Genomic DNA, 22,804 nt, shown 5'->3' with positions numbered 1-22,804 from the left:
CTAAAAACATTACACTAAATGAAAGCAGTTACAAAACACCACATATAGTATGGTTCCATTTATACAAAATGTCCAAAATAGGCAATCTATAAAAAGAGAAAGTAGATTGGTAGCTGCCTACATCAGGGGAATAGAGAAAAATGGGGAATGACTTTAATGGGTATGCTGTTTCTTTCTGGGGTGATAAAACTGATTGTAGTAATGGTTGAGCAATCTGTGACTACACTAAAAACCAATGCATTTTATACTTTAAATAGATGAATTGTGTGATATGTGAATTATTTATCAATAAAGCTGTTAAAAATGAGTGTCTCCTCCTATCTACTAAAAAGGAAACCCAAAAACAATGTCACCCCACCAGCAACAAACATACTCAGCACCTAAATCTTTGTTTCTTAAAACCATTCCTCACCGAACGATATTAGACCTCCTTGGAGAAATGACCAAATCCAAGGTTGGGCAAGAAAAGCACAAGATAGGGGAGCCTGAGCGTCTCAGTAGGTTAAGTGTCAAACTCTTGATCTTGGCTCAGGTCTTGATCTCCTCAGGTCTTGATCTCACAATTTGAAGTTCAACCCCTGTGTTAGGCTCTGTGCCAAAATAAAAAAACCCACAAGATATACCTTGAATTTACTGAGGAAGAAAGAAGCAGGGACACCTGGGTAGCTCAGAGGTTGAGTGTAAGTAAACCTTCAGCTCAGGGCATGATCCCAGACTTCTGGGAAAGAGTTTTGCATCAGGCTCCCTGCAGGGAGCCTGCTTCTCCCTCTGCCTGTGTCTCTGCCTGTCTCTCATGAATAAATAAATAAAATCTTAAAAAAAAAAAAAAAAAAAAAAGAAGAAAGCACTACTCAAAGACTAATGGGGGTCCTATTAAAAGGACACAGGAACTAGCTTGAGGAAGTCTCCCATTGGCCAGACTGGAAATAATTTTAGCATCAAAATGAATGACAATAATGGATTACAATACATTGATTTTTTTTTTTTAAGACTTGAGTCCACACTAATATTATAAAATAAATGAATAAAGGAGAGGGAAAGAAGGTTCTTCCCAATAGAATATCAACTAATAAACATAGAAGAGATGGTCAAAAACCATTTTGGGGACCCCTGGGTGGCGCAGCGGTTTGGTGCCTGCCTTTGGCCCAGGGCGCGATCCTGGAGACCCGGGATCGAATCCCACGTCGGGCTCCCGGTGCATGGAGCCTGCTTCTCCCTCTGCGTGTGTTTCTGCCCCTCTCTCTCTCTCTCTCTCTCTCTGACTATCATAAATAAATAAAAATTAAAAAATAAAATAAAAATCTTTAAAAAAAAAAAAAAACATTTTACAATCATCATAGTATTCAGTTTCAAACAAGAATTACCAGTGGATGCTACAACCACTGGGTAGAAGACTATTGAATATAGGATATTTATACAATTTCAAGGTCTTTTCCCAAACATACTAGTCAGTACAAAAGAATAAAATGTATCAGGGCATCTGGATGGTTCAGTTGGTTGAGCACTGGACTCTTGATTTCAACTCAGGTCATGATCTCAGGGTTGTGGGATCAGCTCAAGTCAGGGTCCAGGGATAGAACCTGCTTATTAAGATTCTATCCCTGCTCCTCCCCACCTACCCTAAAATAAATAAATAAATAAATAAAACGTAACACCAGAGAAAGCTGATGGCCACCACTTTAACCAAATAATCAAAATTAACATCATTAATGATTAATCAAACTGATATTACATGCCTTCTGATGTGATGCACAAAGGATACCACATAAATTATGTAGTATTCCTGATTTTAAAAATGCATAGCCTTAATCTAACCATGAGGGATTAAACAACCTCAAACTCAAAGGGAGCATTCTAGTCAAGGGAAACAAAAGTAAAAATAAATTGAGACTATACCAAAATAAATTGAGGCTATACCAAAATAAAAAGCTTTTGCACAGCAAAGGAAATCATCAACAAAATGACAAAGCAACCTACTAAACAGGAGAAGATATTTGCAACTGATATAGCCAATACAGGACTAATATCAAAAATACATAAAGAATTTATATAATTCAAAGTGCCTTGGTGGCTCAGTTGGTTAAGTGTCTGCCTTCAGCTCAGGTCATGACCCCAGGGTCCTAGGATGGAGCCCTGCATCAGGCTCCCTGCTCAGCGGGGAATCTCCTCCTCTTTCTCCCTCTGCTGTTCCCCCTTCTTGTGTGCACTCTGACTCTGTCAAAAAAAATTAAATCTCTTAAAAAACAAAAAAAAAAGAATTTAGGGATGCTTGGGTGGCTCAGTGGTTGAGCATCTGTCTTTGGCTCATTCCGGAGATCAAGTCCCACATCGGGCTCCCCAAGGAGCCGGCTTCTCCCAATACCTGTGTCTCTGCCTCTCTCTCTGTGTCTCTCACTAATAAATAAATATTTTTTTTAAAAAAAGAATGTATATAACTCAACACCAAAAAAGTAAACACTCCAATTTAAAAACGGGCAGAGGACCTGAATAGATATTTCTCCAAAGACATATAGATGACAAGAGACATATGAAAACATCACTAATTATCAGGGAAATTCATATCAAAGGCCCTATGAAATATCACTTCACACCTATCAGAATGGTTAGTGTCAAAAGACAAGAAATTACAAGTACTGGTAAGGATAAAGAGATAAAGGAACTCTTGTATACTCTTAGTAGGAATGTAAATTAGTACAGCTACTATGGAAAACTACATGGAAGTTCTTCAAAAATTAAAATTAGAAATACCACATGATGTATTAATTCCATTACTGAGTATTTACCCACAGAAAAGAGAAACACTAATTCAAAAAGTTATATGCACCCTTATGTTTACTGTAGTATTACTTACAATAGCCAAGTTATGGAAGTAACCCAGTGTCCATCTTGATAGATGAGTGGATAAAGATGTGGGATGGGTATGTGTGTGTGTGTATGTGTGTGTATAATGGGATATTACTCAGCCATAAAAAAAGAGAGGCCTTGCCATACAGAAAAACATCAACTGATCTGGAAAATATTATACTAAGTGACGTAAGTCAGACAGAGAAGGACATGTTTCATATGATTTCACTTATATGTAGAATCTAAAATATGAAACAAAACAAACAAAAGCAGAAGAAGGCCCACAAATACAGAGAACAAACTGATGGTTACTACAGAGAAAGACAGGATGGGCAAAAGGGTGAAGGGGAAGGGGAGATACAGCTTCCAGTTATGGAACGAGTAAGTCACAAGGATGACAGGTACACCATAAGTAACATAATTAATAGTACTGTAATAGTGCTGTATGGTGACAAAATGGTAGCTATATTTGTGGTGAGAACAGCATAATGTAGAGAGCTGTGCAGTCACTATTCTGTGCATGTGAAACTAATGTAACACTGTGTGTCAACTATAATTCAATCAAATAAATAAAACTAAAGGGCGGAATTTTTAAAAAGTCAATATAATGAAATGGGGGAAAAAGTTTCAAAGTTCCAAATTAAAAGAGATTAAAATCTGAGCATCAAAACAATGACAACAGAAGAATAACAGGAAAATCTCAAAACACTTAGAAAATAAATACACTACTAAATAATTCAGTGTTCTAGAGGAAATTTAAGGAAATTACAAAATATTTTAAACAAAAAACAAAAGACAACATCAAAATTTGCAGAATGCAGTTAAAGCAGTACTCAGGAGAACATACCATTAAGCATTTACTAGAAAAAAAAAAAAAGCAAGTTCCCAAATTAATAATCCAAACTTCAATTTAAAGAAACTAAAAAGGGATCCCTGGGTGGCTCAGTGGTTTGGTGCCTGCCTTGGGCCCAGGGTGTGATCCTGGAGACCCGGGATCAGGTCCCACATCGGGGTCCTTGCAAAGAGCCTGCTTCTCCGTCTGCCTGTGTCCCAGCCTCTCCCCCGCCCCCCTTCTCTGTCTCTCATGAATAAATGAATAAAATCTTTTAAAAAATAATAATAATAAACTAAAAAAGGAATACCAAAATAAAGTCAAAGAAAACAGAAGGAAGAAATTAAGATAGAAGATAAATAAAAAACGTTATTTGCAGATATGACTATGTAGAAAATCCAACTAAGTACCAAATAAATGACAACTAAATTCAATGTGTAATCCTAGAATGCATCTGGGATCAGAAAAACAAAAAGGTGATATAAATAAACAGTACTGGAGAAATTTCAGTGTAAGCTATAGATTCATTTTGTAACAATGCTGATCTACCTAATGTGACCATTATATTCTGTAAGAGAATTTCTTATTCTAAGGAAATACATGCTGAACTTATTCTCAAATGGTTTAATCAAAAAATAATACTATGCACTGGAGGGGCCAGGCTGGCTCAATCAGTAGAGCATGCAAATCTTGATGTTGGGGTTGTGAGTTCAAGCCAATATTGTGCATAAAGCATACTTTAAAAAATGAAAATATAAATAATACTATGCACAAAAAGAGTGTATTAATGTAATAAAATGTTAATAACTGGTAAATTTAAGTGAAGGGTGTAGAAGGAACTCATTACAGTATCTTCAACTTTTCTGAATTTATTATCAAAATAAAAGTGTTTTTTTTGGTGGGTTTTGTTTCATTTTGTTTTGTTTCGTTTTGTTTAAGAAGGAAAGATAAAGGGGGAGAGGGAGAGGGAGAGAAAGAACTTTAAACAGGCTCCATGCCCAGCGCAGAGCCCTATGCAGGGCTTGATCTCAAAACCCTGAGATCAGGACCTGGGCCGAAATCAAGAGTCAGACATGCTTAACTGACTGTGCCACCAAATTAAAAGCTTTTTTAAAAGCAGCTCATGTTCTCCAAGATTTCAACAAAAGTATAGGGGGAAATGGAGGAAAGTGCAAGAGGTAAGAAAACAACAGAGTAGAATAACATTGGTTTAAACTCAGTAAGTAGTCAGAAAGCATAATTGCCAATCTGAATATTCCCAATTTTAACAGAACTCTATAAAGCTGGAAAAGTAGAACATAAAACCTGCTAAGTTATTGCATACATATGTATACATACACATATAAAGTTGGAAAAGTAAATAAAACCTGCTAAGTTATTGCATACATATACACATACACATTTATATATATTTAAGTATACAGAGAGAGAGAGAGATGCAAGACAAATATCTAATAAATTCAGTTTTCCCCCATGGACTTTTTTCCTTTGTTTTCCTTAAAAGCTGAATTATTATTCCTAAACTTTATTCACTGAGCATAAAGTGACTGTGGGATAAATTCACACCTCACAGGTTTCTAAAACTCTATCTGGCAACCTCACCAATTCATAAATAGCCCAGAACCAGCCATGAGGATCTACAATAGAGATCACAAAGCAGCAAAACATACATACTTGAGGCATTTCAGTCTCTCATTCACAGTCTATTCAGTATTAGTTTACAAGAAATGTATTAAGTATTTGACTACTAAATACATAGTGAAAACTGGAGCAAATTAAATGGAAGAGAGGTCAACTTTATCAGATTAAACTGTCCAGGCGCCTAGGTGGCATCTGACTCTTGATCTCAGCTCAGGTGTTGATCTCAAGGTCATGAGTTCAAGTCCCATGCTGGGCTCTGCGCTAGGCAGAGAGCCTACTTTAAAAAAAAAAAAAATTAAGCTGTCAAGGAATGAGAGAACTATTTTATAAAACACAAGGTGACCTAAGGATTAGGTTTAGTTAACTAGATCCCTTACTGTAAAGAGTAAAGAGATCCACACATCTTAAATATACCTAATGGGCATCACTGCTTTAAAAATGCTCTATGCGGGATCCCTGGGTGGCGCAGCGGTTTAGCGCCTGCCTTTGGCTCAGGGCGTGATCCTGGAGACCAGGGATCGAATCCCACGTCGGCTCCCAGTGCATGGAGCCTGCTTCTCCCTCTGCCTATGTCTCTGCCTCTCTCTCTCTCTCTCTCTCTGTGACTATCATAAATAAATTAAAAAAAAAATTTAAAAAAAAGAAAAATAAAAAAAAATGCTCTATGGGGGGCTCCCTGGGTGGCACAGCGGTTTGGCGCCTGCCTTTGGCCCGGGGCGCGATCCTGGAGACCTGGGATCGAATCCCACGTCGGGCTCCCTGCAGGGAGCCTGCTTCTCCCTCTGCCTGTGTCTCTGCCTCTCTGTCTCTCTGTGTGGCTATCATGAATAAATAAATAAAATCTTTAAAAAAAAACTGCTCTAAGGGGACACCTGGGTGGCTCAGTGGTTGAGCATCTGTCTTTGGCTCAGGTCGTGATCCTAGGGTCCTGGGATGGAGTCCCACATCCAGATCCCTGCAGGGAGCCTGCTTCTCCCTCTGCCTATGTCTCTGCCTCTCTCTGTGGGTCTCATGAACAAATAAAATCTTAAAAAAAAAAAAAAAAAAGAAAGATAACTTTAAAAAAATAAAAATGCTCTACAGAATAAAATTTAACTCTGTCCTCTACTTATTAGAGAAAGGTTAACTTAGTGAATAATTCTCTTCACATCTTTCTCATATATATATATTTTTAAACATTTTTATTTATTTATGATAGTCACAGAGAGAGAGAGGCAGAGACATAGGCAGAGGGAGAAGCAGGCTCCATGCACCGAGACCCCGACGTGGGATTCAATCTCGGGTCTCCAGGATCGCGCCCTGGGCCAAAGGCAGGCGCCAAACCGCTGCGCCACCCAGGGATCCCTCTCATATATTAATATCCTATATAATCCTCTAAAAATGAAACCTTTGTTTTGTTTCATTAATCAATATTCAAGCTAGTATCACCCATAGTTAATTATAATAGCTCTAAATGTTTTCTGACCTGGCAAACTCCCTCTTCATTTTTTTTTTTAAGACTTTCCAACCTTATTCACCCATACTTATCAAGTTTCAGTGGAGGTAGAGAGGGGTCGGGGTGGGAGTTGAGATTTTTTTTAAAGTTGCTCTAAGACATAGTTTATTTAAGGAGAATGGACATCTTTGCAATATAAAGTTCTCTACTCAGGAGCATGGTATGGCTATTTTATTCAGGTCTTTTTTTTTTTTTTTTTTAAAAAAAAGCTCTTAAGCAAGGTATCATAATCTTTTTCATCTAGGTCTTCTGTGGATTACTCATAAATATTTCATAGTTTTGTAGCTAACAGGAAAGAGCTCTATATTTGCTAATCAATCACTCTGGTTTATTAATAACCTAGGACTGAGCCTTAGACATTGTTCTAAATGTTGGGAATTAAAGTAATGAAAACACCAAATGCCCTATCTTTATGGAGCTTATAGTTGGGAAATAATCAGTAAACAAGTATAAACTTATAAATAAATAATTTAAGGAAACATAAGTACTATGAGGAAAATAAAGCAAATCAGGGAAAGAAAGAGATACCACAGGAGCTTATTTTCACAGTGCAATCAAGAAAGGCGTACATACATACATGGCCAAGAGTGAAAGAAAAGAGATTAAATAGTCTTAGTAGTCAGAGTGGAAGAGCAAAATGACACAGTAACACTGGGGGAACAAGTGATGTTTTTGGCCATAAATGTAAAGTGAGACCAGCCAGCACTGTTCTGTTTCCTCCAATCACACTCAGCCACTCAGGTTCAAGGAAGTAGAGTTGGCAAAGTAATGAATTAATTAGAACTGAAGTTTGCCTCAATTATAGGGTTGCTTTGTTTTGGGGTTTGTTTTTTTTAATCTATTTTGGGGGCCTGGGCAGCTCAGATCATGACCTGGGAGTCCTGGGATGGAGCCCCGCATTGAGCTCTCTGTTCAGCCAGGAGTCAGCTTCTCCCTCTCCTTCTGACCCCTCTCCTCTCTCACTCGTGTGCCCACTTTCTCCCTCTCTCTCCAATAAACAAAATCTTAGAGAGCGTGCACTCAGGAACAGGGAGAGGAGGAGAGGAAGAGAGAATCCCAAGCATCCTGCAGACTCCAAACTGAGTCTGGAGCCAATGCAAGGCCTTTATTCACTAAATCAATATAACTGGATAAGGAAAGAAATTACTATAGGCAGGGGGATGGCAGACAGTGAAAAAGTGATGTGGCTAATGACCTGGATCTCGATGGAATCTAAAAAATATCAAAATAGGGTACTAGAGTATATAAGCTAGCAAAAGACGAGATGGAAGTCAGATGCTTAAAATACTTTCAGTTACAGATTATGGTCATAAAGTCTAGGGCAATGGTTCCCCACCCTAACTACACAATGGAAACAGCTGGAACACTTTAAAAAATACTTATCAAACCAATTAAATAAGAATTTGAGGGTGGCATATTAGCATATTTTTAAGCTGCTCAATTAACTGTAATTTACAACCAGAATGGAGAACCAACAGTCTTGGGTGCGATCATGGAAGCAGCTAGCTGAAGCAGGCTGGAAAAGAAATAAGCTATAGATTCCAAAAATCCTAATGAAGTCTTCTTCTATTATTCCCAATATAAATAAAAGCATGAGCTATGTTCAAAGTACTTTACATTGACTCATTTCACACTCCTAACAACCCAATAAGGTAAAACTAGCATTACTCTGTTTTTAATGACAAAGAAGAATGGAAAAGAATAGAAGTGTACTGAATAAAGAGTTCCAGGTTACTGGGGCACCTGGGTGGCTCAATTAGTTGGGCATCTGACTTCAGCTCAAATAATGATCTTGGGGCCCTGGGACTGAGCCCCATATTGGGCTCCCTGCCCTCTCCCTCTCCCTCTGACCTTCCACCTGTTCATGCTCTCTTTCTCAAATAAACAAATCTTTAAATAAATAAGTAAGTAAGTAAGAGTCCTGGCTTGCCTGGGTGGCTCAGTCATTTAAGTGTCCACCTTTGGCTCAGGTCATGATCCTGAGGTCCTGGGTTCAAGCCCCACATCGGGCTCCCTGCTCAGCAAGGACTCTGCCTCTCCCTCTGCTCCTGCTCTCACGCTCCTATGCTCGCTCTCTCTCTCTCTCAAATAAATTAATAAATCTTTAAAAAAAAAAAGAGTCCTAGGTTATACATGACATAGTAGAACATTATTTGAAGATAAACTAGTAAATTATAAAGATTCATTTATAAGCTCTAAGGCAACTACTTAAAAAAAAAAAGAACTTATAGCTAACAAGACAATGAAGACAATGTGGAGATAGAATACTAAAATATATTCAATCCAAAAAAGAACAGATAGGGCACCTGGGTGGCTCAGTGGTTGAGCGTCTACCTTTGGCTCAGGTCGTGGTCCCGGGGTCCCGGGATCGAGTCCCACATCAGGCTCCCTGCAGGAGCCTGCTTCTCCCTCTGCCTGTGTCTCTGCCTCTCTCTATCTCTGTCTCTCATAAATAAATAAATAAATAAACTTAAAAAAAAAAAAGAACAACAAAAAAAAAGAACAGATAGATTTTTATTTAAAAATAAATAGCAAGGTAATAGATTCAAACCCAACTTTATCGGGATCCCTGGGTGGCACAGCGGTTTGGCGCCTGCCTTTGGCCCAGGGCGCGATCCTGGAGACCCGGGATCGAATCCCACGTTGGGCTCCCGGTGCATGGAGCCTGCTTCTCCCTCTGCCTGTGTCTCTGCCTCTCTCTCTCTCTCTCTGTGACTATCATAAATAAATAAAAATTAAAAAAAAAAAAAAAAAAAAAAACAAACCCAACTTTATCAATAATTTCACTAAATTTGGGCAGCCCAGGTGGCTCAGCGGTTTAGCACCGCCTTCAGCCCAGGGCGTGATCCTAGAGACCTGGGATCGAGTCCCACATCAGGCTCCCTGTATGGAGCCTGCTTCTCCCTCTGTTTGTTTCTCTGCCTCTCTTTCTCTGTGTTTCTCATGATTAAATAAATAAAATCTTTAAAAATAATAATAATAATTTCACTAAATTTAAGCCAAATGAAAACATATGTCCCTATAAAAACTTGTACACAAATATTCATAGTAGCACTACTTAAAATTGCCAAAGGATCTCTGGGTGGCTCAGCGGTTTAGCGCCTGCCTTTGGCCCAGGGTGTGGTCCTGGAGTCCTGGGATCGAGTCCCACATCGGGCTCCCTACATGGAGCCTGCTTCTCCCTCTGCCTGTGTCTCTGCCTCTCTCTTTCTCTCGGTCTCATGAATAAATAAAATTTTAAAAAATAAAGAAATAAATAAAATTGCCAAAACACAGAAACAACCCAAATATCCATCAAGTCAGAATCCATAAGCAAAATGTGGTCTTTCCATGCAAATAGGGTATTATTCAGCCATAAGGAGAATTAAGTTAGGGCAACTGATGCATGCCCTAACATGGATGAACCTCGAAAGCATTAACCTATTAATGATATTACATCAGTAATTATCAGGGAAATGTAAATCAAAACCACAGTGAGATATTACCTTACACCTGTTAGAATGGCAATTAACATAAAGAAACAAGGGTTGGGGATCCCTGGGTGGCGCAGCGGTTTGGCGCCTGCCTTTGGCCCAGGGCGCGATCCTGGAGACCCGGGATCGAATCCCACGTCGGGCTCCCGGTGCAAGGAGCCTGCTTCTCCCTCTGCCTATGTCTCTGCCTCTCTCTCTCTCTGTGTGGGACTATCATAAATAAATAAAAATTAAAAAAAAAAAAAGAAACAAGGGTTGGAGAGGATATGGAAAAAATCTCTCATCTACTGTCAGTGGGAATATAAACTGGTACAGTCACTATGGAAAACAGTATGCAGGTTCCTCTAAAAACAGAAATACCATATGATCCAGTTACATTCCACTTCTGGGTATTTATCCAAAGAAAACAAAAACATTAATTCATAAAGATATAATCACTCATATGTTTACTGCAGCATTTTTTACAATAGTCAAGATATGGAAACAACTGAAGTGTCCACTGATGGATGAGTGGACAAAGATGTGTGTGTGCATACATATACACACACTAGAGTATTACTGAGCCATGAAAAGAAGGAAATCTTAATTATTTAATTAATTAATTAAATCTTGCACTTGTGACAACCTGGATGGACCTTAAGTATATTATGTTAAGTGAAGTAAGTCAGACAGAGAAGGGTAGATACTATATGATTTCACTTATATGTGGAATCTAAAAAACAAAACAAAACTCACAGATACAGAGAAAAGATCAGTAGTTATGAGAAGAGAAGGGGATTCAGGGAGGGTGAAATGGGTGAAGAGGGTCAACTGATCTGTAACAGATGATAACTAGTCGATACTTCGTATTGTATACAAAAATCGAATTACTAGGCTATACACCTGAAACTAGTATGTTTTATACCAATTTTGCCTCAATTTAAAAAAAAAAAAGTCACATACTGCATATTTTCATCTATAGGAAATATCCAGAATAGGCAAATCCATAGAAAAAGCAAGCAGACTAGTTGTTGCCAGGAGCTAGCGTGGGGAGGAGAGCTTCCTTTTAGGGTGATGAAAACATTCTGGAACTCCATAATAGTGACAGTTGTGTAACACTGTGAATGTACTAAATGCCACTGAATTGTGCATTTTTATTTTTTTTTAATATTTTTTATTTATTTATTTAGGATAGTCACAGAGAGAGAGAGAGAGAGAGAGAGAGAGGCAGAGACACAGGCAGAGGGAGAAGCAAGCTCCATGCAGGGAGCCTGACGTGGGATTCGATCCCAGGTCTCCAGGATCGCGCCCTGGGTCAAAGGCAGGCACCAAACCGCTGCGCCACCCATGGATCCCTGATTTCCTTTATTTCACAGTAATATTATGAGAACTTGTGCATTTTTAAATTGTCAAAATGGCCCACTTTTTTTTTTACTTTTTTTTTTTATTGTCATTTTAAATTGAAGAATATAGTTGATACATAGTATTACATTAGTTTCAGGGGCACAACATAGTGATTCCCCAAGTCCATACATTATGCTGCGCTCACCTCAAGTGTACCTATTATCTATCGGTCACCATACAATGCTATTACAATACCACTGACTATATTCCCTATGCTGTGTACCTTTCACCTCGTGACTTATACATTCCATAATTGGTAGCCTGTATCTCTAATTCTCCATCTATTTTGCCTATCCCCACTGAGTTAAAATGGTGAATTTTGTTATGAGAACTGTGCCACAATTTAAAAAAATAATAAAGGAATGACTTATACAACATGAATGAACCGCAAAAACCTTATCCTAAATAAAAGCCGTTGATTACAAAAGATCACATACTATAGGATTTCATTCATACGAAATGTCCAGAATAGGCAAATCTTACAGGGACAGAAAACAGATCAGTGGTTGCCTAGAGCTACAGTGGGGAAGTGGAGAATAAGACAGTGATTGCTAATGGACACAAGGTTTCTTTTTGTGGTGAAAGTGTTCTAAATGAGATTACACTGATGACTGGAAAATTCCATTAATATACTAAGAACCACTGAATTGTACTCTTTAAATGAGTAAATTTTATGATGTATAAGTTAGAGCTCAATAAAACTGATTTTTTTTTTTCATTTTAAGTGCACTAAAGACTACTATTAGCGGTGCCTGATGGCTCAGTCGATTAAGTGTCTGCTTTTGGCCTCAGATCGTGATCCCAGAATCCCATGTCAGGCTCCCTATCCAGTGGGCAGTCTACTTCTCCTTCTCCTTCTGCCTCTCATCCTGCCTGTGCTCACTCTCTCTCTTTCAAATAAGTAAATAAAATCTTTTTTTTTAAAAGACTCCTATTAAAAGATGGAACTTATTGGACTAGATTAAAAAAAATAACACTCAACTCTAAACTACCTCTTGGAAACATGTTTAAATATTAAGACATAAATATATTAAAAGTTAAAGGATGACTGACCTTTGGCAAAGGAGCAAAGGCAAATGTCAATAAAGTATAGTCTTTCAGCCAATAGTGGTACAAAATTGTATCTCCATATGCAAAAAAAAAAAAAAAAGAATTTAGATTGAGATCTTACACCTTCTACAAAAAGTAACTTAAAATGGATCACAGACCTAAATATAAAATGCTATACTATAAAACTTCCAGGGTGTGTTTCCTCCTCCCTCTGCTCTTCCCTCCTGCTCACACTCACCTGCACACTCCCTCTCTAAAATAAATAAAAATTATTTAGAAATTTTTTTTAATCTATGTTTTAAAAAAGTGCAAGTATGCAAAAACATTCAACATGTAAGAAAGCCTGAGTGGCCATATTTTTTTAAAAGATTTATTTATTTATTTATTTATTTATTTATTTATTTATTTGAGAGAGAAAGAGTATGAGTGGGCAGGGCAGGGGGGGAAGAGGGAAAGAGGGAGAGGGAGAAGGAGAGGGAGAGGGAGAGGGAGAGGGAGAGGGAGAGGGAGGGAGGGGGAGAGAGAGAGAGAGAGAGAGAATATCTCAAGCAGACTGCCCACTGAGCAGGGAGCCCAACTCAGGGCTCAATTTCAGGACGCTTGAGATCATGACCTGAGCTAAATGCAAATGTTTCACTGACTGAGCTACCCCATGCACCCCTAGACTTTTTAAAATTTTTTTTATTGGAGTTCAATTTGCCAACATATAGCAAACACCCAGTGCTCATCCTGCCAAGTCCTCACCTCAGTGCCCATCAACCCAGTCACCCCAACCCCCCACCTCCCTTTCCACTACACCTTGTTCATTTCCCAGAGTAGGTCTCTCATGTTTTGTCACCCTCACTGATATTTTCACTCATTTTCTCTCCTTTCCCTTTATTCCCTTTCACTAATTTTTATATTCCCCAAATGAATGAGACCATATGTTTGTCCTTCGCCAATTGAATTATTTCACTCAGCATAATACCCTCCAGTTCCATCCACGTCAAAGCACATGATGGGTATTTGTCATTTCTAATGGCTAACTAATATTCCATTGTATACATAGACCACATCGTCTTTCATCCATCTTTCGATGGACTCCGAGGCTCCTTCCACAGTTTGGCTATTGTGGACATTGCTGCTAGAAACATTGGGGGGCAGGTGTTCTGGTGTTTCACTGCATCAGTATCTTTGGGGTAAATCCCCAGCAGTGCAATTGCTGGGTCTTAGGGCAGATCAATTTTTAACTCTGAGGAACCTCCACACAGTTTTCCAGAGTGGCTGCACCAGTTCACATTCCCACCAACAGTGCAAGAGGGTTCCCCTTTCTCCACATCCTCTCCAAAATTTGTTGTTTCCTGTCTTGTTAATTTGCCCCATTCTCACTGGTGTGAGGTGGTATCTCATTGTGGTTTTGATTTGTATTTCCCTGATGGCCAGTGATGTGGAGCATTTTCTCATGTGCTTGTTGGCCACGTGTATGTCTTCTTTGGTGAAATTTCTGTTCATGCCTTTTGCCCATTTCATGATTGGATTGTTTGTTTCTTTGCTGTTAAGTTTAATCAGTTCTTTATAGATCTTGGATACTAGCCCTTTATCAGATAGGTCATTTGCAAATATCTTCTCCCATTTGGTAGGTTGTCTTTTAGTTTTGTTGACTGTTACTTTTGCTGGGCAGAAGCTTTTTATCTTGATTAAGTCCCAATAATTCATTTTTGCTTTTGTTTCTCTTGCCTTCATGGATGTATCTTGCAAGAAGTTGCTGTGGCCAAATTCAAAAGGGGTGTTGCCTGCACTCTCCTCTAGGATTTTGATAGATTCTCGTCTCACATTTAGATCTTTCATCAATTTTGAGTTTATCTTTGTGCATGGTGTAAGAGAATGGTCTAGTTTCATTATTCTCCATGTGGATGTCCAATTTTCCCAGCACCATTTGTTGAAGAGACTGTCTTTTTTTCCAGTGGATAGTCTTTCCTGCTTTGTCAAATATTAGTTGACCATAGAGTTGAGGGCCCATTTCTGAATATTGTTCCATTGATTTATGTGTCTGTTTTTGTGCCAGTACCACACTGTCTTGATGACCACAGCTTTGTAGTACAACCTGAAATCTGGCATTGTGATGCCCCCAGATGTGGTTTTCTTTTTTAATATTCCCCTGGCTATTCAGGGTCTTTTCTGATTCCACACGAATCTTAGGATGATTTGTTCCAACTCTCTGAAGAAAGTCCATGGTATTTTGATAGGGATTGTATTAAATGTATAAATTGCCCTGGGTAGCATGGACATTTTCACAATATTAATTCTTCCAATCCATGATCATGGAATAGTTTTCCATCTCTTTGTGTCTTCCTTAATTTCTTTCAGAAGTGATCTGTAGTTTTTAGGGTATAGATCCTTTACCTCTTTGGTTAGGCTTATTCTTAGGTATCTTATGCTTTTGGGTGCAACTGTAATTAGGATTAACTCCTTAATTTCTCTTTCTTCAGTCTCATTGTTAGTGTATAGAAATGCCACTGATTTCTGGGCATTGATTTTGTATCCTGCCACACTGCCGAATTGCTGTCTGAGTTGTAGCAATCTTGGGGTGGAGTCTTTTGGGTTTTCTATGTACAGTATCATGTCATCTGTGAAGAGGGAGAGTTTGACTTCTCTGCCAATTTGAATGCCTTTTATTTCTTTTTGTTGCCTGACTGCTGAGGCTAGGACTTCTAATACTATGTTGAATAGCAGTGGTGAGCGTGGACATCCCTGTCGTGTTCCTGATCTTAGGGGAAACGCTCCCAGTGTTTCCCCATTGAGAATATTCCCACATATTTACTGTGGGCTTCTCATAGATGGCTTTTAAGATGCTGAGGAATGTTCCCTCTATCTCTACACTCTGAAGAGTTTTGATGAGGAATGGATGCTGTATTTTGTCAAATGCTTTCTCTACATCTCTTGAGAGGATCATATGGTTCTTTTTTTCTCTTGTTGATATGATCTATCACATTTATTGCTTTACAAGTGTTGAACCAGCCTTGCATTCTTGGAATAAATCCCACTTGGTCATGGTGAATAACCTTCTTAATATACTGTTGGATCGGGCAGCCCTGGCGGCACAGCGGTTTAGGGCCGCCTGCAGCCCAGGGCGTGATCCTGGAGACCCTGGATCAAGTCCCATGTCGGGCTCTCTGCATGGAGCCTGCTTCTCCCTCTGCCTGTGTCTCTGCCTCTCATTCTCTCTCTGTGTTTCTATGAATAAATAAATAAAATCTTTAAAAAAAATGTACTGTTGGATCCTATTGGCTAGTATCTTGTTGAGAATTTTTCATGTGTTCATCAAGGATACTGGTCTATAATTCTCCTTTTTGGTGGGGTCTTTGTCTGGTTTTGGAATTAAGGTGATGCTGGCCTCATAGAACGAGTTTGGAAGTACTCCATTTCTTTCTATCTTTCTGAACAGCTTTAGTAGAATAGGTATGGTTTCTTCTTTAAACGTTTGATAGAACCCCCCTGGGAAGCCATCTGGCCCTGGACTTTTGTGTCTTGGGAGGTTTTTGATGACTGCTTCAATTTCCTCCCTGGTTATCGGCCTGTTCAGGTTTTCTATTTCTTCCTGTTCCAGTTTTGGGAGTTTGTGGTTTTCCAGAAATGTGCCCATTTCTTCTAGATTGCCTAATTTATTAGCATATAGCTGCTCATAATAAGTTTTTTAAATCATTTGTATTTCCTTGGTATTGGTGATGGTCTCTCCTTTCTCATTCATGATTTTATTAATTTGAGTCTTTTCTCTCTTCTTTTTAATAAGGCTGGCTAATGGTTTATCTATCTTATTAATTCTCTCAAAGAACCAACTCCTGGTTTTGTTGATCTGTTCCACAGTTCTTCTGGTCTCTATTTCATTGAGTTCTGCTCGAATCTTTATTAACTGTCTTCTTCTGCTGGGTGAAGGTTTTATTTGCTGCTCCTTCTCCAGCTCCTTTAGCTGCAAGGTTAGCTTTTGTATTTGAGTTCCTTCCAGTTTTTGGATGGATGTTTGTATTGCGATGTATTTCCTCTTCAGGACTGCTTTTGCTGTATCCCAAAGATTTTGAATGGTTGTATCTTTATTCTCATTAGTTTCCATGAATCTTTTTAATTCTTCTCTAATTTCCTGGTTGACCTTTTCATCTTTTAGCAGGATGGTCTTTAACGTCCACGTGTTTGAAATCCTTCCAAACTTCTTCTTGTGGTTTAGTTCTAGTTTCAAAGCACTATGGTCTAAAAATATGCAGGGGACAATCCCAATCTTTTGGTATCAGTTAAGACCTGATTTGTGACCCAGTATGTGGTCTATTCTGGAGAAAGTTCCATGTGCACTTGAGAAGAATGAGAATTTAGTTGCATTTGGATGTAAAGTTCTGTAAATATCTGTGAAATCCATCTGGTCCAGTATATCACTTAATGCTCTTGTTTCTCTGGAGATGTTGTGCTTATAAGACCTATCAATTGTAGAAAGCACTACACTGAAGTCACCAAGTGTATTATTATCTAAGTATGTCTTAACATTGGTTATTAATTGATTGATATACTTGGCAGCTCCCACATTCGGAGCATAAATATTCATGATTGTTAGGTCCTCTTGTTGGATAGATCCTTTAAGTATGATATAGTGTCCCTCTTCATCTCTTATTACAGTCTTTGGGATAAACTTTAATTTATTTGATATGAGGATGGCTACCTCTGCTTTCTTTTGAGGACCCTTTGAATGGTAAATGGTTCTCCAACCTTTTATTTTCAGGCTGTAGGTGTCCTTACATCTAAAATGAGTTTCTTGTAGACAGCAAATAGATGGGTCTTGCTTTTTTATCCAGTCTGAAACCCTGCACCTTTTGATGGGATCATTAAGCCCATTCATGTTCAGAGTTACTACTGAAAGATATGAATTTAGTGTCATCATGATATCTATTCAGTCCCTGTTTTTGTGGATTATTTCCTTGGACTTCTTCTTTTACAGAGTCTCCCTTAATATTTCTTGCAGAGCTGGTTTGGTGGTCACATATTCTTTCAGTTTCTGCCTATCTTGGAAGCTCTTTATCTCTCCTATTCTGAATGAGAGCCTTGCTGGATAGAGTGTTCTTGGCTGCATGTTCTTCTCATTTAGGACCCTGAATATATCCTGCCAGACTTTTCTGGCCTGCCAGGTCTCTGTGGAGAGGTCTGCTGTTAACCTAATACTTCTCCCCATAAAGGTTAGGGGTTCTCTTGTCTCTTGCAGCTTTAAGGATCTTCTCTTTATCTTTGGAATTTGCAAGTTTCACTATTAAATATCGGGGTGTTGAACAGTTTTTATTGATTTTAGGGGGTGATCTATCTCCTGGATCTGAATGTCTGTTTCCCTTCCCAAGTCAGGGAAGTTCTCAGCTATGATTTGTTCAAATACACTTTCTGGTCCTCTGTCCCTTTCGGCGCCCTCTGGAACCCCAATTAAATGTAGATTTTTCCTCCTGAGGCTGTCATTTATTTCCCTTAACCTTTCCTCATGATCTTTTAATTGTTTTTCTCTTTTTTCCTCAGCTTCCTTCCTTGCCATCAACTTGTCTTCTTTGTCACTCAGTTGTTCTTCTACCTTGTTAACCCTCATCGTTAGGAACTCCAGTTTGGATTGCATCTCATTTAATTGATTTTTAATTTCAGTCTGATTAGATCTAAATTCTGCAGACATGAAGTCTCTTGAATCCTTTATGCTTTTTTCTAGAGCCACCAGTAGCTTCATAATTGTGCTTCTGAATTGGCTTTCTGACATTGAATTGTAATCCAAATTCTGTAACTCTGTGGAAGAGTACTGTTTCTGATTCTTTCTTTTGTGGTGAGTTCTATCTAGTCATTTTGCTCAGTGCAGAGTGGCTAAAAACAAGCTGTGCTTGATAGAATACCACAGTGAGAAGCAAACTCTTCTCACTGTAGCATTCCAACTGTTCTCTCTTTAAATCTCAGGCTGAGTTCGTAGGTTTTCAGGATGATTTTAGATTTTATTTTCTAGAACAGTTTTAGATTTAGAGAAAATTTGAAAAGGTAGTACAGAGATTTCTCTATACCTTGGACTCAGTTTCTCCTATTATTAACATCTTACTGACATTTGTTACAATTAATGAACCAATGTTAACACCTTATTATTCACTAAAGTCTACAGTTTGTTCAGATTGCCTTAGTTTTTACCTAATGTACTTCTTCTATTCTAGGATCTCTAGACACATCATTACATTGAGTTGCCATGTCTCCTGAGGCTACTTCTAGGTACAACAGTTTCTTAAATGCTCCTTGTTCTTCATGATCATAACAGTTTAGAGGAGTACCGGTCGGGCATTTTTTAGGATGTTCCTCTACTGGAATTTTTCTGATGTTTTTCTTAAGATTACAGAGGGATTATGAGTTTTCGCGAGGAAGATCAATCATGATGGTAAGATCACGACCTGAGCCAAAACCAAGAATCAATAAAAAAAAAAAAAAACAAAAACAAAAAAAACCAAGAATCAGTTGCTTAACTGACTGAGCCACCCAGGCATCCCACAAGGGGTCTTATTAACAACAGGCAAAGAAGAACTTCAAAACAAGGATAAAGAGAAACATTTCATGATAACAATAAAAGAGTTCATTCATCAAGCCTAACAATCCTAAAAGTGCATACACCTAACAAGAGAGCAACAAAGTATATGGAGCACAAACTGACAGATTGGTGTGTTTTTTGGTGGACTTTTTATGGGTTTTTTTTTTTTTGTATTTTTAAGTTTTTACTTACATTTTAGTTACTTAACATATAGTGAAATATTAGATTCAGGAGTAGAATTTGGTCATTCATTATTACATAACCCAGCACTCATCATAGGAAGTACTCTCCTTAATACCTATTACCTCTCTGCCTACCTCCCCTCAGCAACCTTCAGTTTATTCTCTATAGTTGTCTTTTATGGTTTGCCTCCTTTTCTCTTTTTGGGTTCTTCCCATAATTTGGCTATTGTTGATAGTGCTGGGTGCATGTGCCCCTTCAAATCACTATTTTTGTATCCTTTGCATAAGCACCCAATGGTGCACTCATATTAGAAAAGAGGAAAGTTTTTAAATTAGTGGTCTAAGGATTCCCCTTAAGAAGGTAGAAAAAGAAAAGCAAATTAAGTCAAGAGTAAGCAGAGGGAAAAAAAATTAAAAGAACAGAAATTAGTAAAATTGAAAATGGACAAGTAATAGCAATAGAAATCAATACCTCTAAATCAAAAAAAAAAAAAGCAAGAGGTGAAATTACAAAAGAAGGTATATTTTTAGACATTAAAAAAATAACAGGGGTACATCATAAATACTTTCACATCTATAAATTAAACAACATCTTTCCCCTGGCTGGCAGCACGCAGACCGCAGGATGCCTGGAGTTACTGTAAAAGACGTGAACCAGGAGTTCATCAGAGCTCTGGCAGCCTTCCTCAAAAAGTCTGGGAAGCTGAAAGTCCCTGAATGGGTGGACACTGTTAAGCTGGTCAAGCATAAAGAGCTTGCTCCCTACGATGAGAACTGGTTCTACACACGAGCTGCTTCCACAGCACAGCACCTGTACCTCCGGGGTGGCGCTGGGGTCGGCTCCATGACTAAGATCTCTGGGGGATGTCAGAGAAATGGGGTCATGCCCAGCCACTTCAGCAGAGGCTCCAAGAGCATGGCCCACAGGATCCTCCAAGCCCTAGAGGGGCTGAAAATGGTAGAAAAGGACCAAGATGGGGGCCGCAAACTGACACCTCAGGGACAGCAGGATCTGGACAGAATCGCCAGACAGGTGGCAGCTGCCAACAAGAAGCATTAGAACAAATGCTGGGTTAACAAATTGCCTCATTCATAAAAAAAAAAATAAATAAATAATAAAATAATAAAATAAATAAAATAAATTCAACAACATGTGAAATGGATAAAGTTTTTAAAAGACACAAATTACCAAAACTGACAAAAAAAGAAATGGAAAATCTAAATAGCCCTGTATCTAGGATAATCTAAGGATTGCCAGCAACCACCAGAAATAAGAAGAGGAATGGAAGGAATCCTTCCTAGAGCTTTCAAAGGGTGTTGAGTCCCTGTCAACATCTTGATTTCAGACCTTGAGTTTCCAGAACTAAGACAGAAGTAATTTTTGTTGTGTTAAACCACACGGTTTGTGGTAATTTGTGATGACAGTGCTGGGGAAACTACTGTGAATAATATGTAGGAGATAGTGGAGTAAAAAATGTATTTCATGTAATGACTTATCATTGCCTCTTATTGTGGGACTACTAAAAAATTCTAAGTTACATTATATTTCTAGTGAATAGCACTAATCTAGCCAGTGACAATAGGGAAAAAAAAACAGCATACTGACTAGAAACGAAGCAAAAATGGCTTTCTCTGCAGATATGATTGTGTATGAAGAAAATCCTAAGGGATCTACATAAAAGTACTAGAAATAAAAAGTGAATTTAGTAAGATAACAAATTACAAAACAATATACAAAAGAATCAAAAAGAATCAATTGTATTTTCTACATTTTATCAAAAAAAATTTTGGGAAAAGAAATTTAAAATACAGTATCATTGACAGTGGAAAGCATCAAAAAACATGAAATACTTAGGGATAAATAGAACAAAATATATATAAGACCTACAAAAGAAAAACTACAAAAATGCTACATAAAAGTACTAAAGAGACCTAAATAAATGAAGAGCTATGCCATGTTAAAGTATCAGAAGACTCAATATTAGTAAGGTGTCAATTCTCCTGAACCAGCTTTTTGTAAAAACTGGTAAGCTTAGTCTATAGTTTATATGAAAATGCTAAAGATCTAAAATATCCAAAGCAATATTGAAAAAAGACAATGTTGAAGGATATACACTACCTGACTGTAAGGTTTGCTATATAGAAATAATAAAGACAATATAGTGTTGGTATAAAAATGTAGACCAATGGAACAGAAAAAGACCAGAAATACAACCAAACTTACAAAAAATAAAAAAGGAGTCAGATCACATATAATCTCCAAACTGGTAAAGGGAATAAACAGGAAGGAAAGAGGAGAGGAGAGGAGAGGAGAGGAGAGGAGAGGAGAGGAGAGGAGAGGAGAGGAGAGGACAAAAAAAGAAAGAAAGAAATCCTGCAGAATAAAATAACTAGGTGGTATGATAGTAACTGATCTCCCTATAGGCAGTGTGATCAGGAAAGCCAGCTCAGAAAAACTAACATATAAATGGAACAGCATAAGCAAGAGCTCTAAGAGAAAGAACCTGAAAGCTGACTGGTGTGACTGGTTGCATACTGGACAAGAAGATCAGGAGAGAGAAAAGGCTTCTGAGACAGAGAATAATGTCTGTATCAAATAATAGTTCTCAATTCTATTTACTTTTTCCCATTCCTACCACTGCTGTTCTTAATTCTCACCTGGATGCCTTCAAGATCTTCTGATGAATCTGCAGCCTCATTCAAGCTGCTTCTCACAACCATCCTTCACAAACAAGCCAAAGATATTTAATAGTCTAAAATCATAACATGGTTTCCTATTCCCCATAATGTATGGTCTTAATTTCTAATTCAATTTATTCAACTTTCATAACATAATCCCTGCTTTCTCCTCCAGCTTAGTCCCTAGTTCCCTCTAGAACTGTGAACCCACACTACACTACTTGCATTTTCATAAAATCCACCATTTTCATTACTTTGTACCTTTTCATATCATTCTTTGAGTTTTAAATCAAGTATCTCATCCTATGTAAATTTACCATCTCTAATCCACATCAAAAATAGTTAGGGACTTCCCTCTGCTCCCATAGAGAAGTTTGCTTTATTTTAGATTGTCATATTGTAGTTGTGATGCATATTCATAAGACTGTTTATCCTGCTAGACTTTAATATTCAGAATGTTATTCATCCTTTTATCCCTAGCCAATAGCACAGTACCTAGTTAGTACATTCTTTTTTCCATAATTAAAAAGAGACTCCTAACACTTATGCTTTTAGGGTCTAAGCATTCCTAAATTAGATATACATAAACTGCATATACACAATAAAAAACTACATTCAAAGAATCCTTTAAAATATTTCAAATACTTTTAAAATTCTATAAAATTACTCTTCTGTAAG

General features: G+C 38.0%; 1 protein-coding gene and 1 pseudogene across 3 annotated transcripts in view; one reads left to right on the top strand and one right to left on the bottom strand.

Moving 5' to 3' along the window:
• The window catches only part of DENND4C (DENN domain containing 4C), a 129,480-nt gene that overhangs the window by 101,169 nt on the left and 5,507 nt on the right, over positions 1-22,804 (bottom strand). The window lies entirely within an intron of this gene.
• Positions 14,131-21,538, top strand: LOC140641499 (small ribosomal subunit protein eS19 pseudogene; annotated as a pseudogene).

Source organism: Canis lupus, chromosome 10 (genome assembly GCF_048164855.1).
Source record: "Canis lupus baileyi chromosome 10, mCanLup2.hap1, whole genome shotgun sequence".
In the NCBI taxonomy this organism is placed as follows: Eukaryota; Metazoa; Chordata; class Mammalia; order Carnivora; family Canidae; genus Canis; species Canis lupus.
The sequence above is the reverse complement of the archived record's forward strand: the minus strand, read 5'-3'. Positions and strand labels throughout refer to the sequence as shown.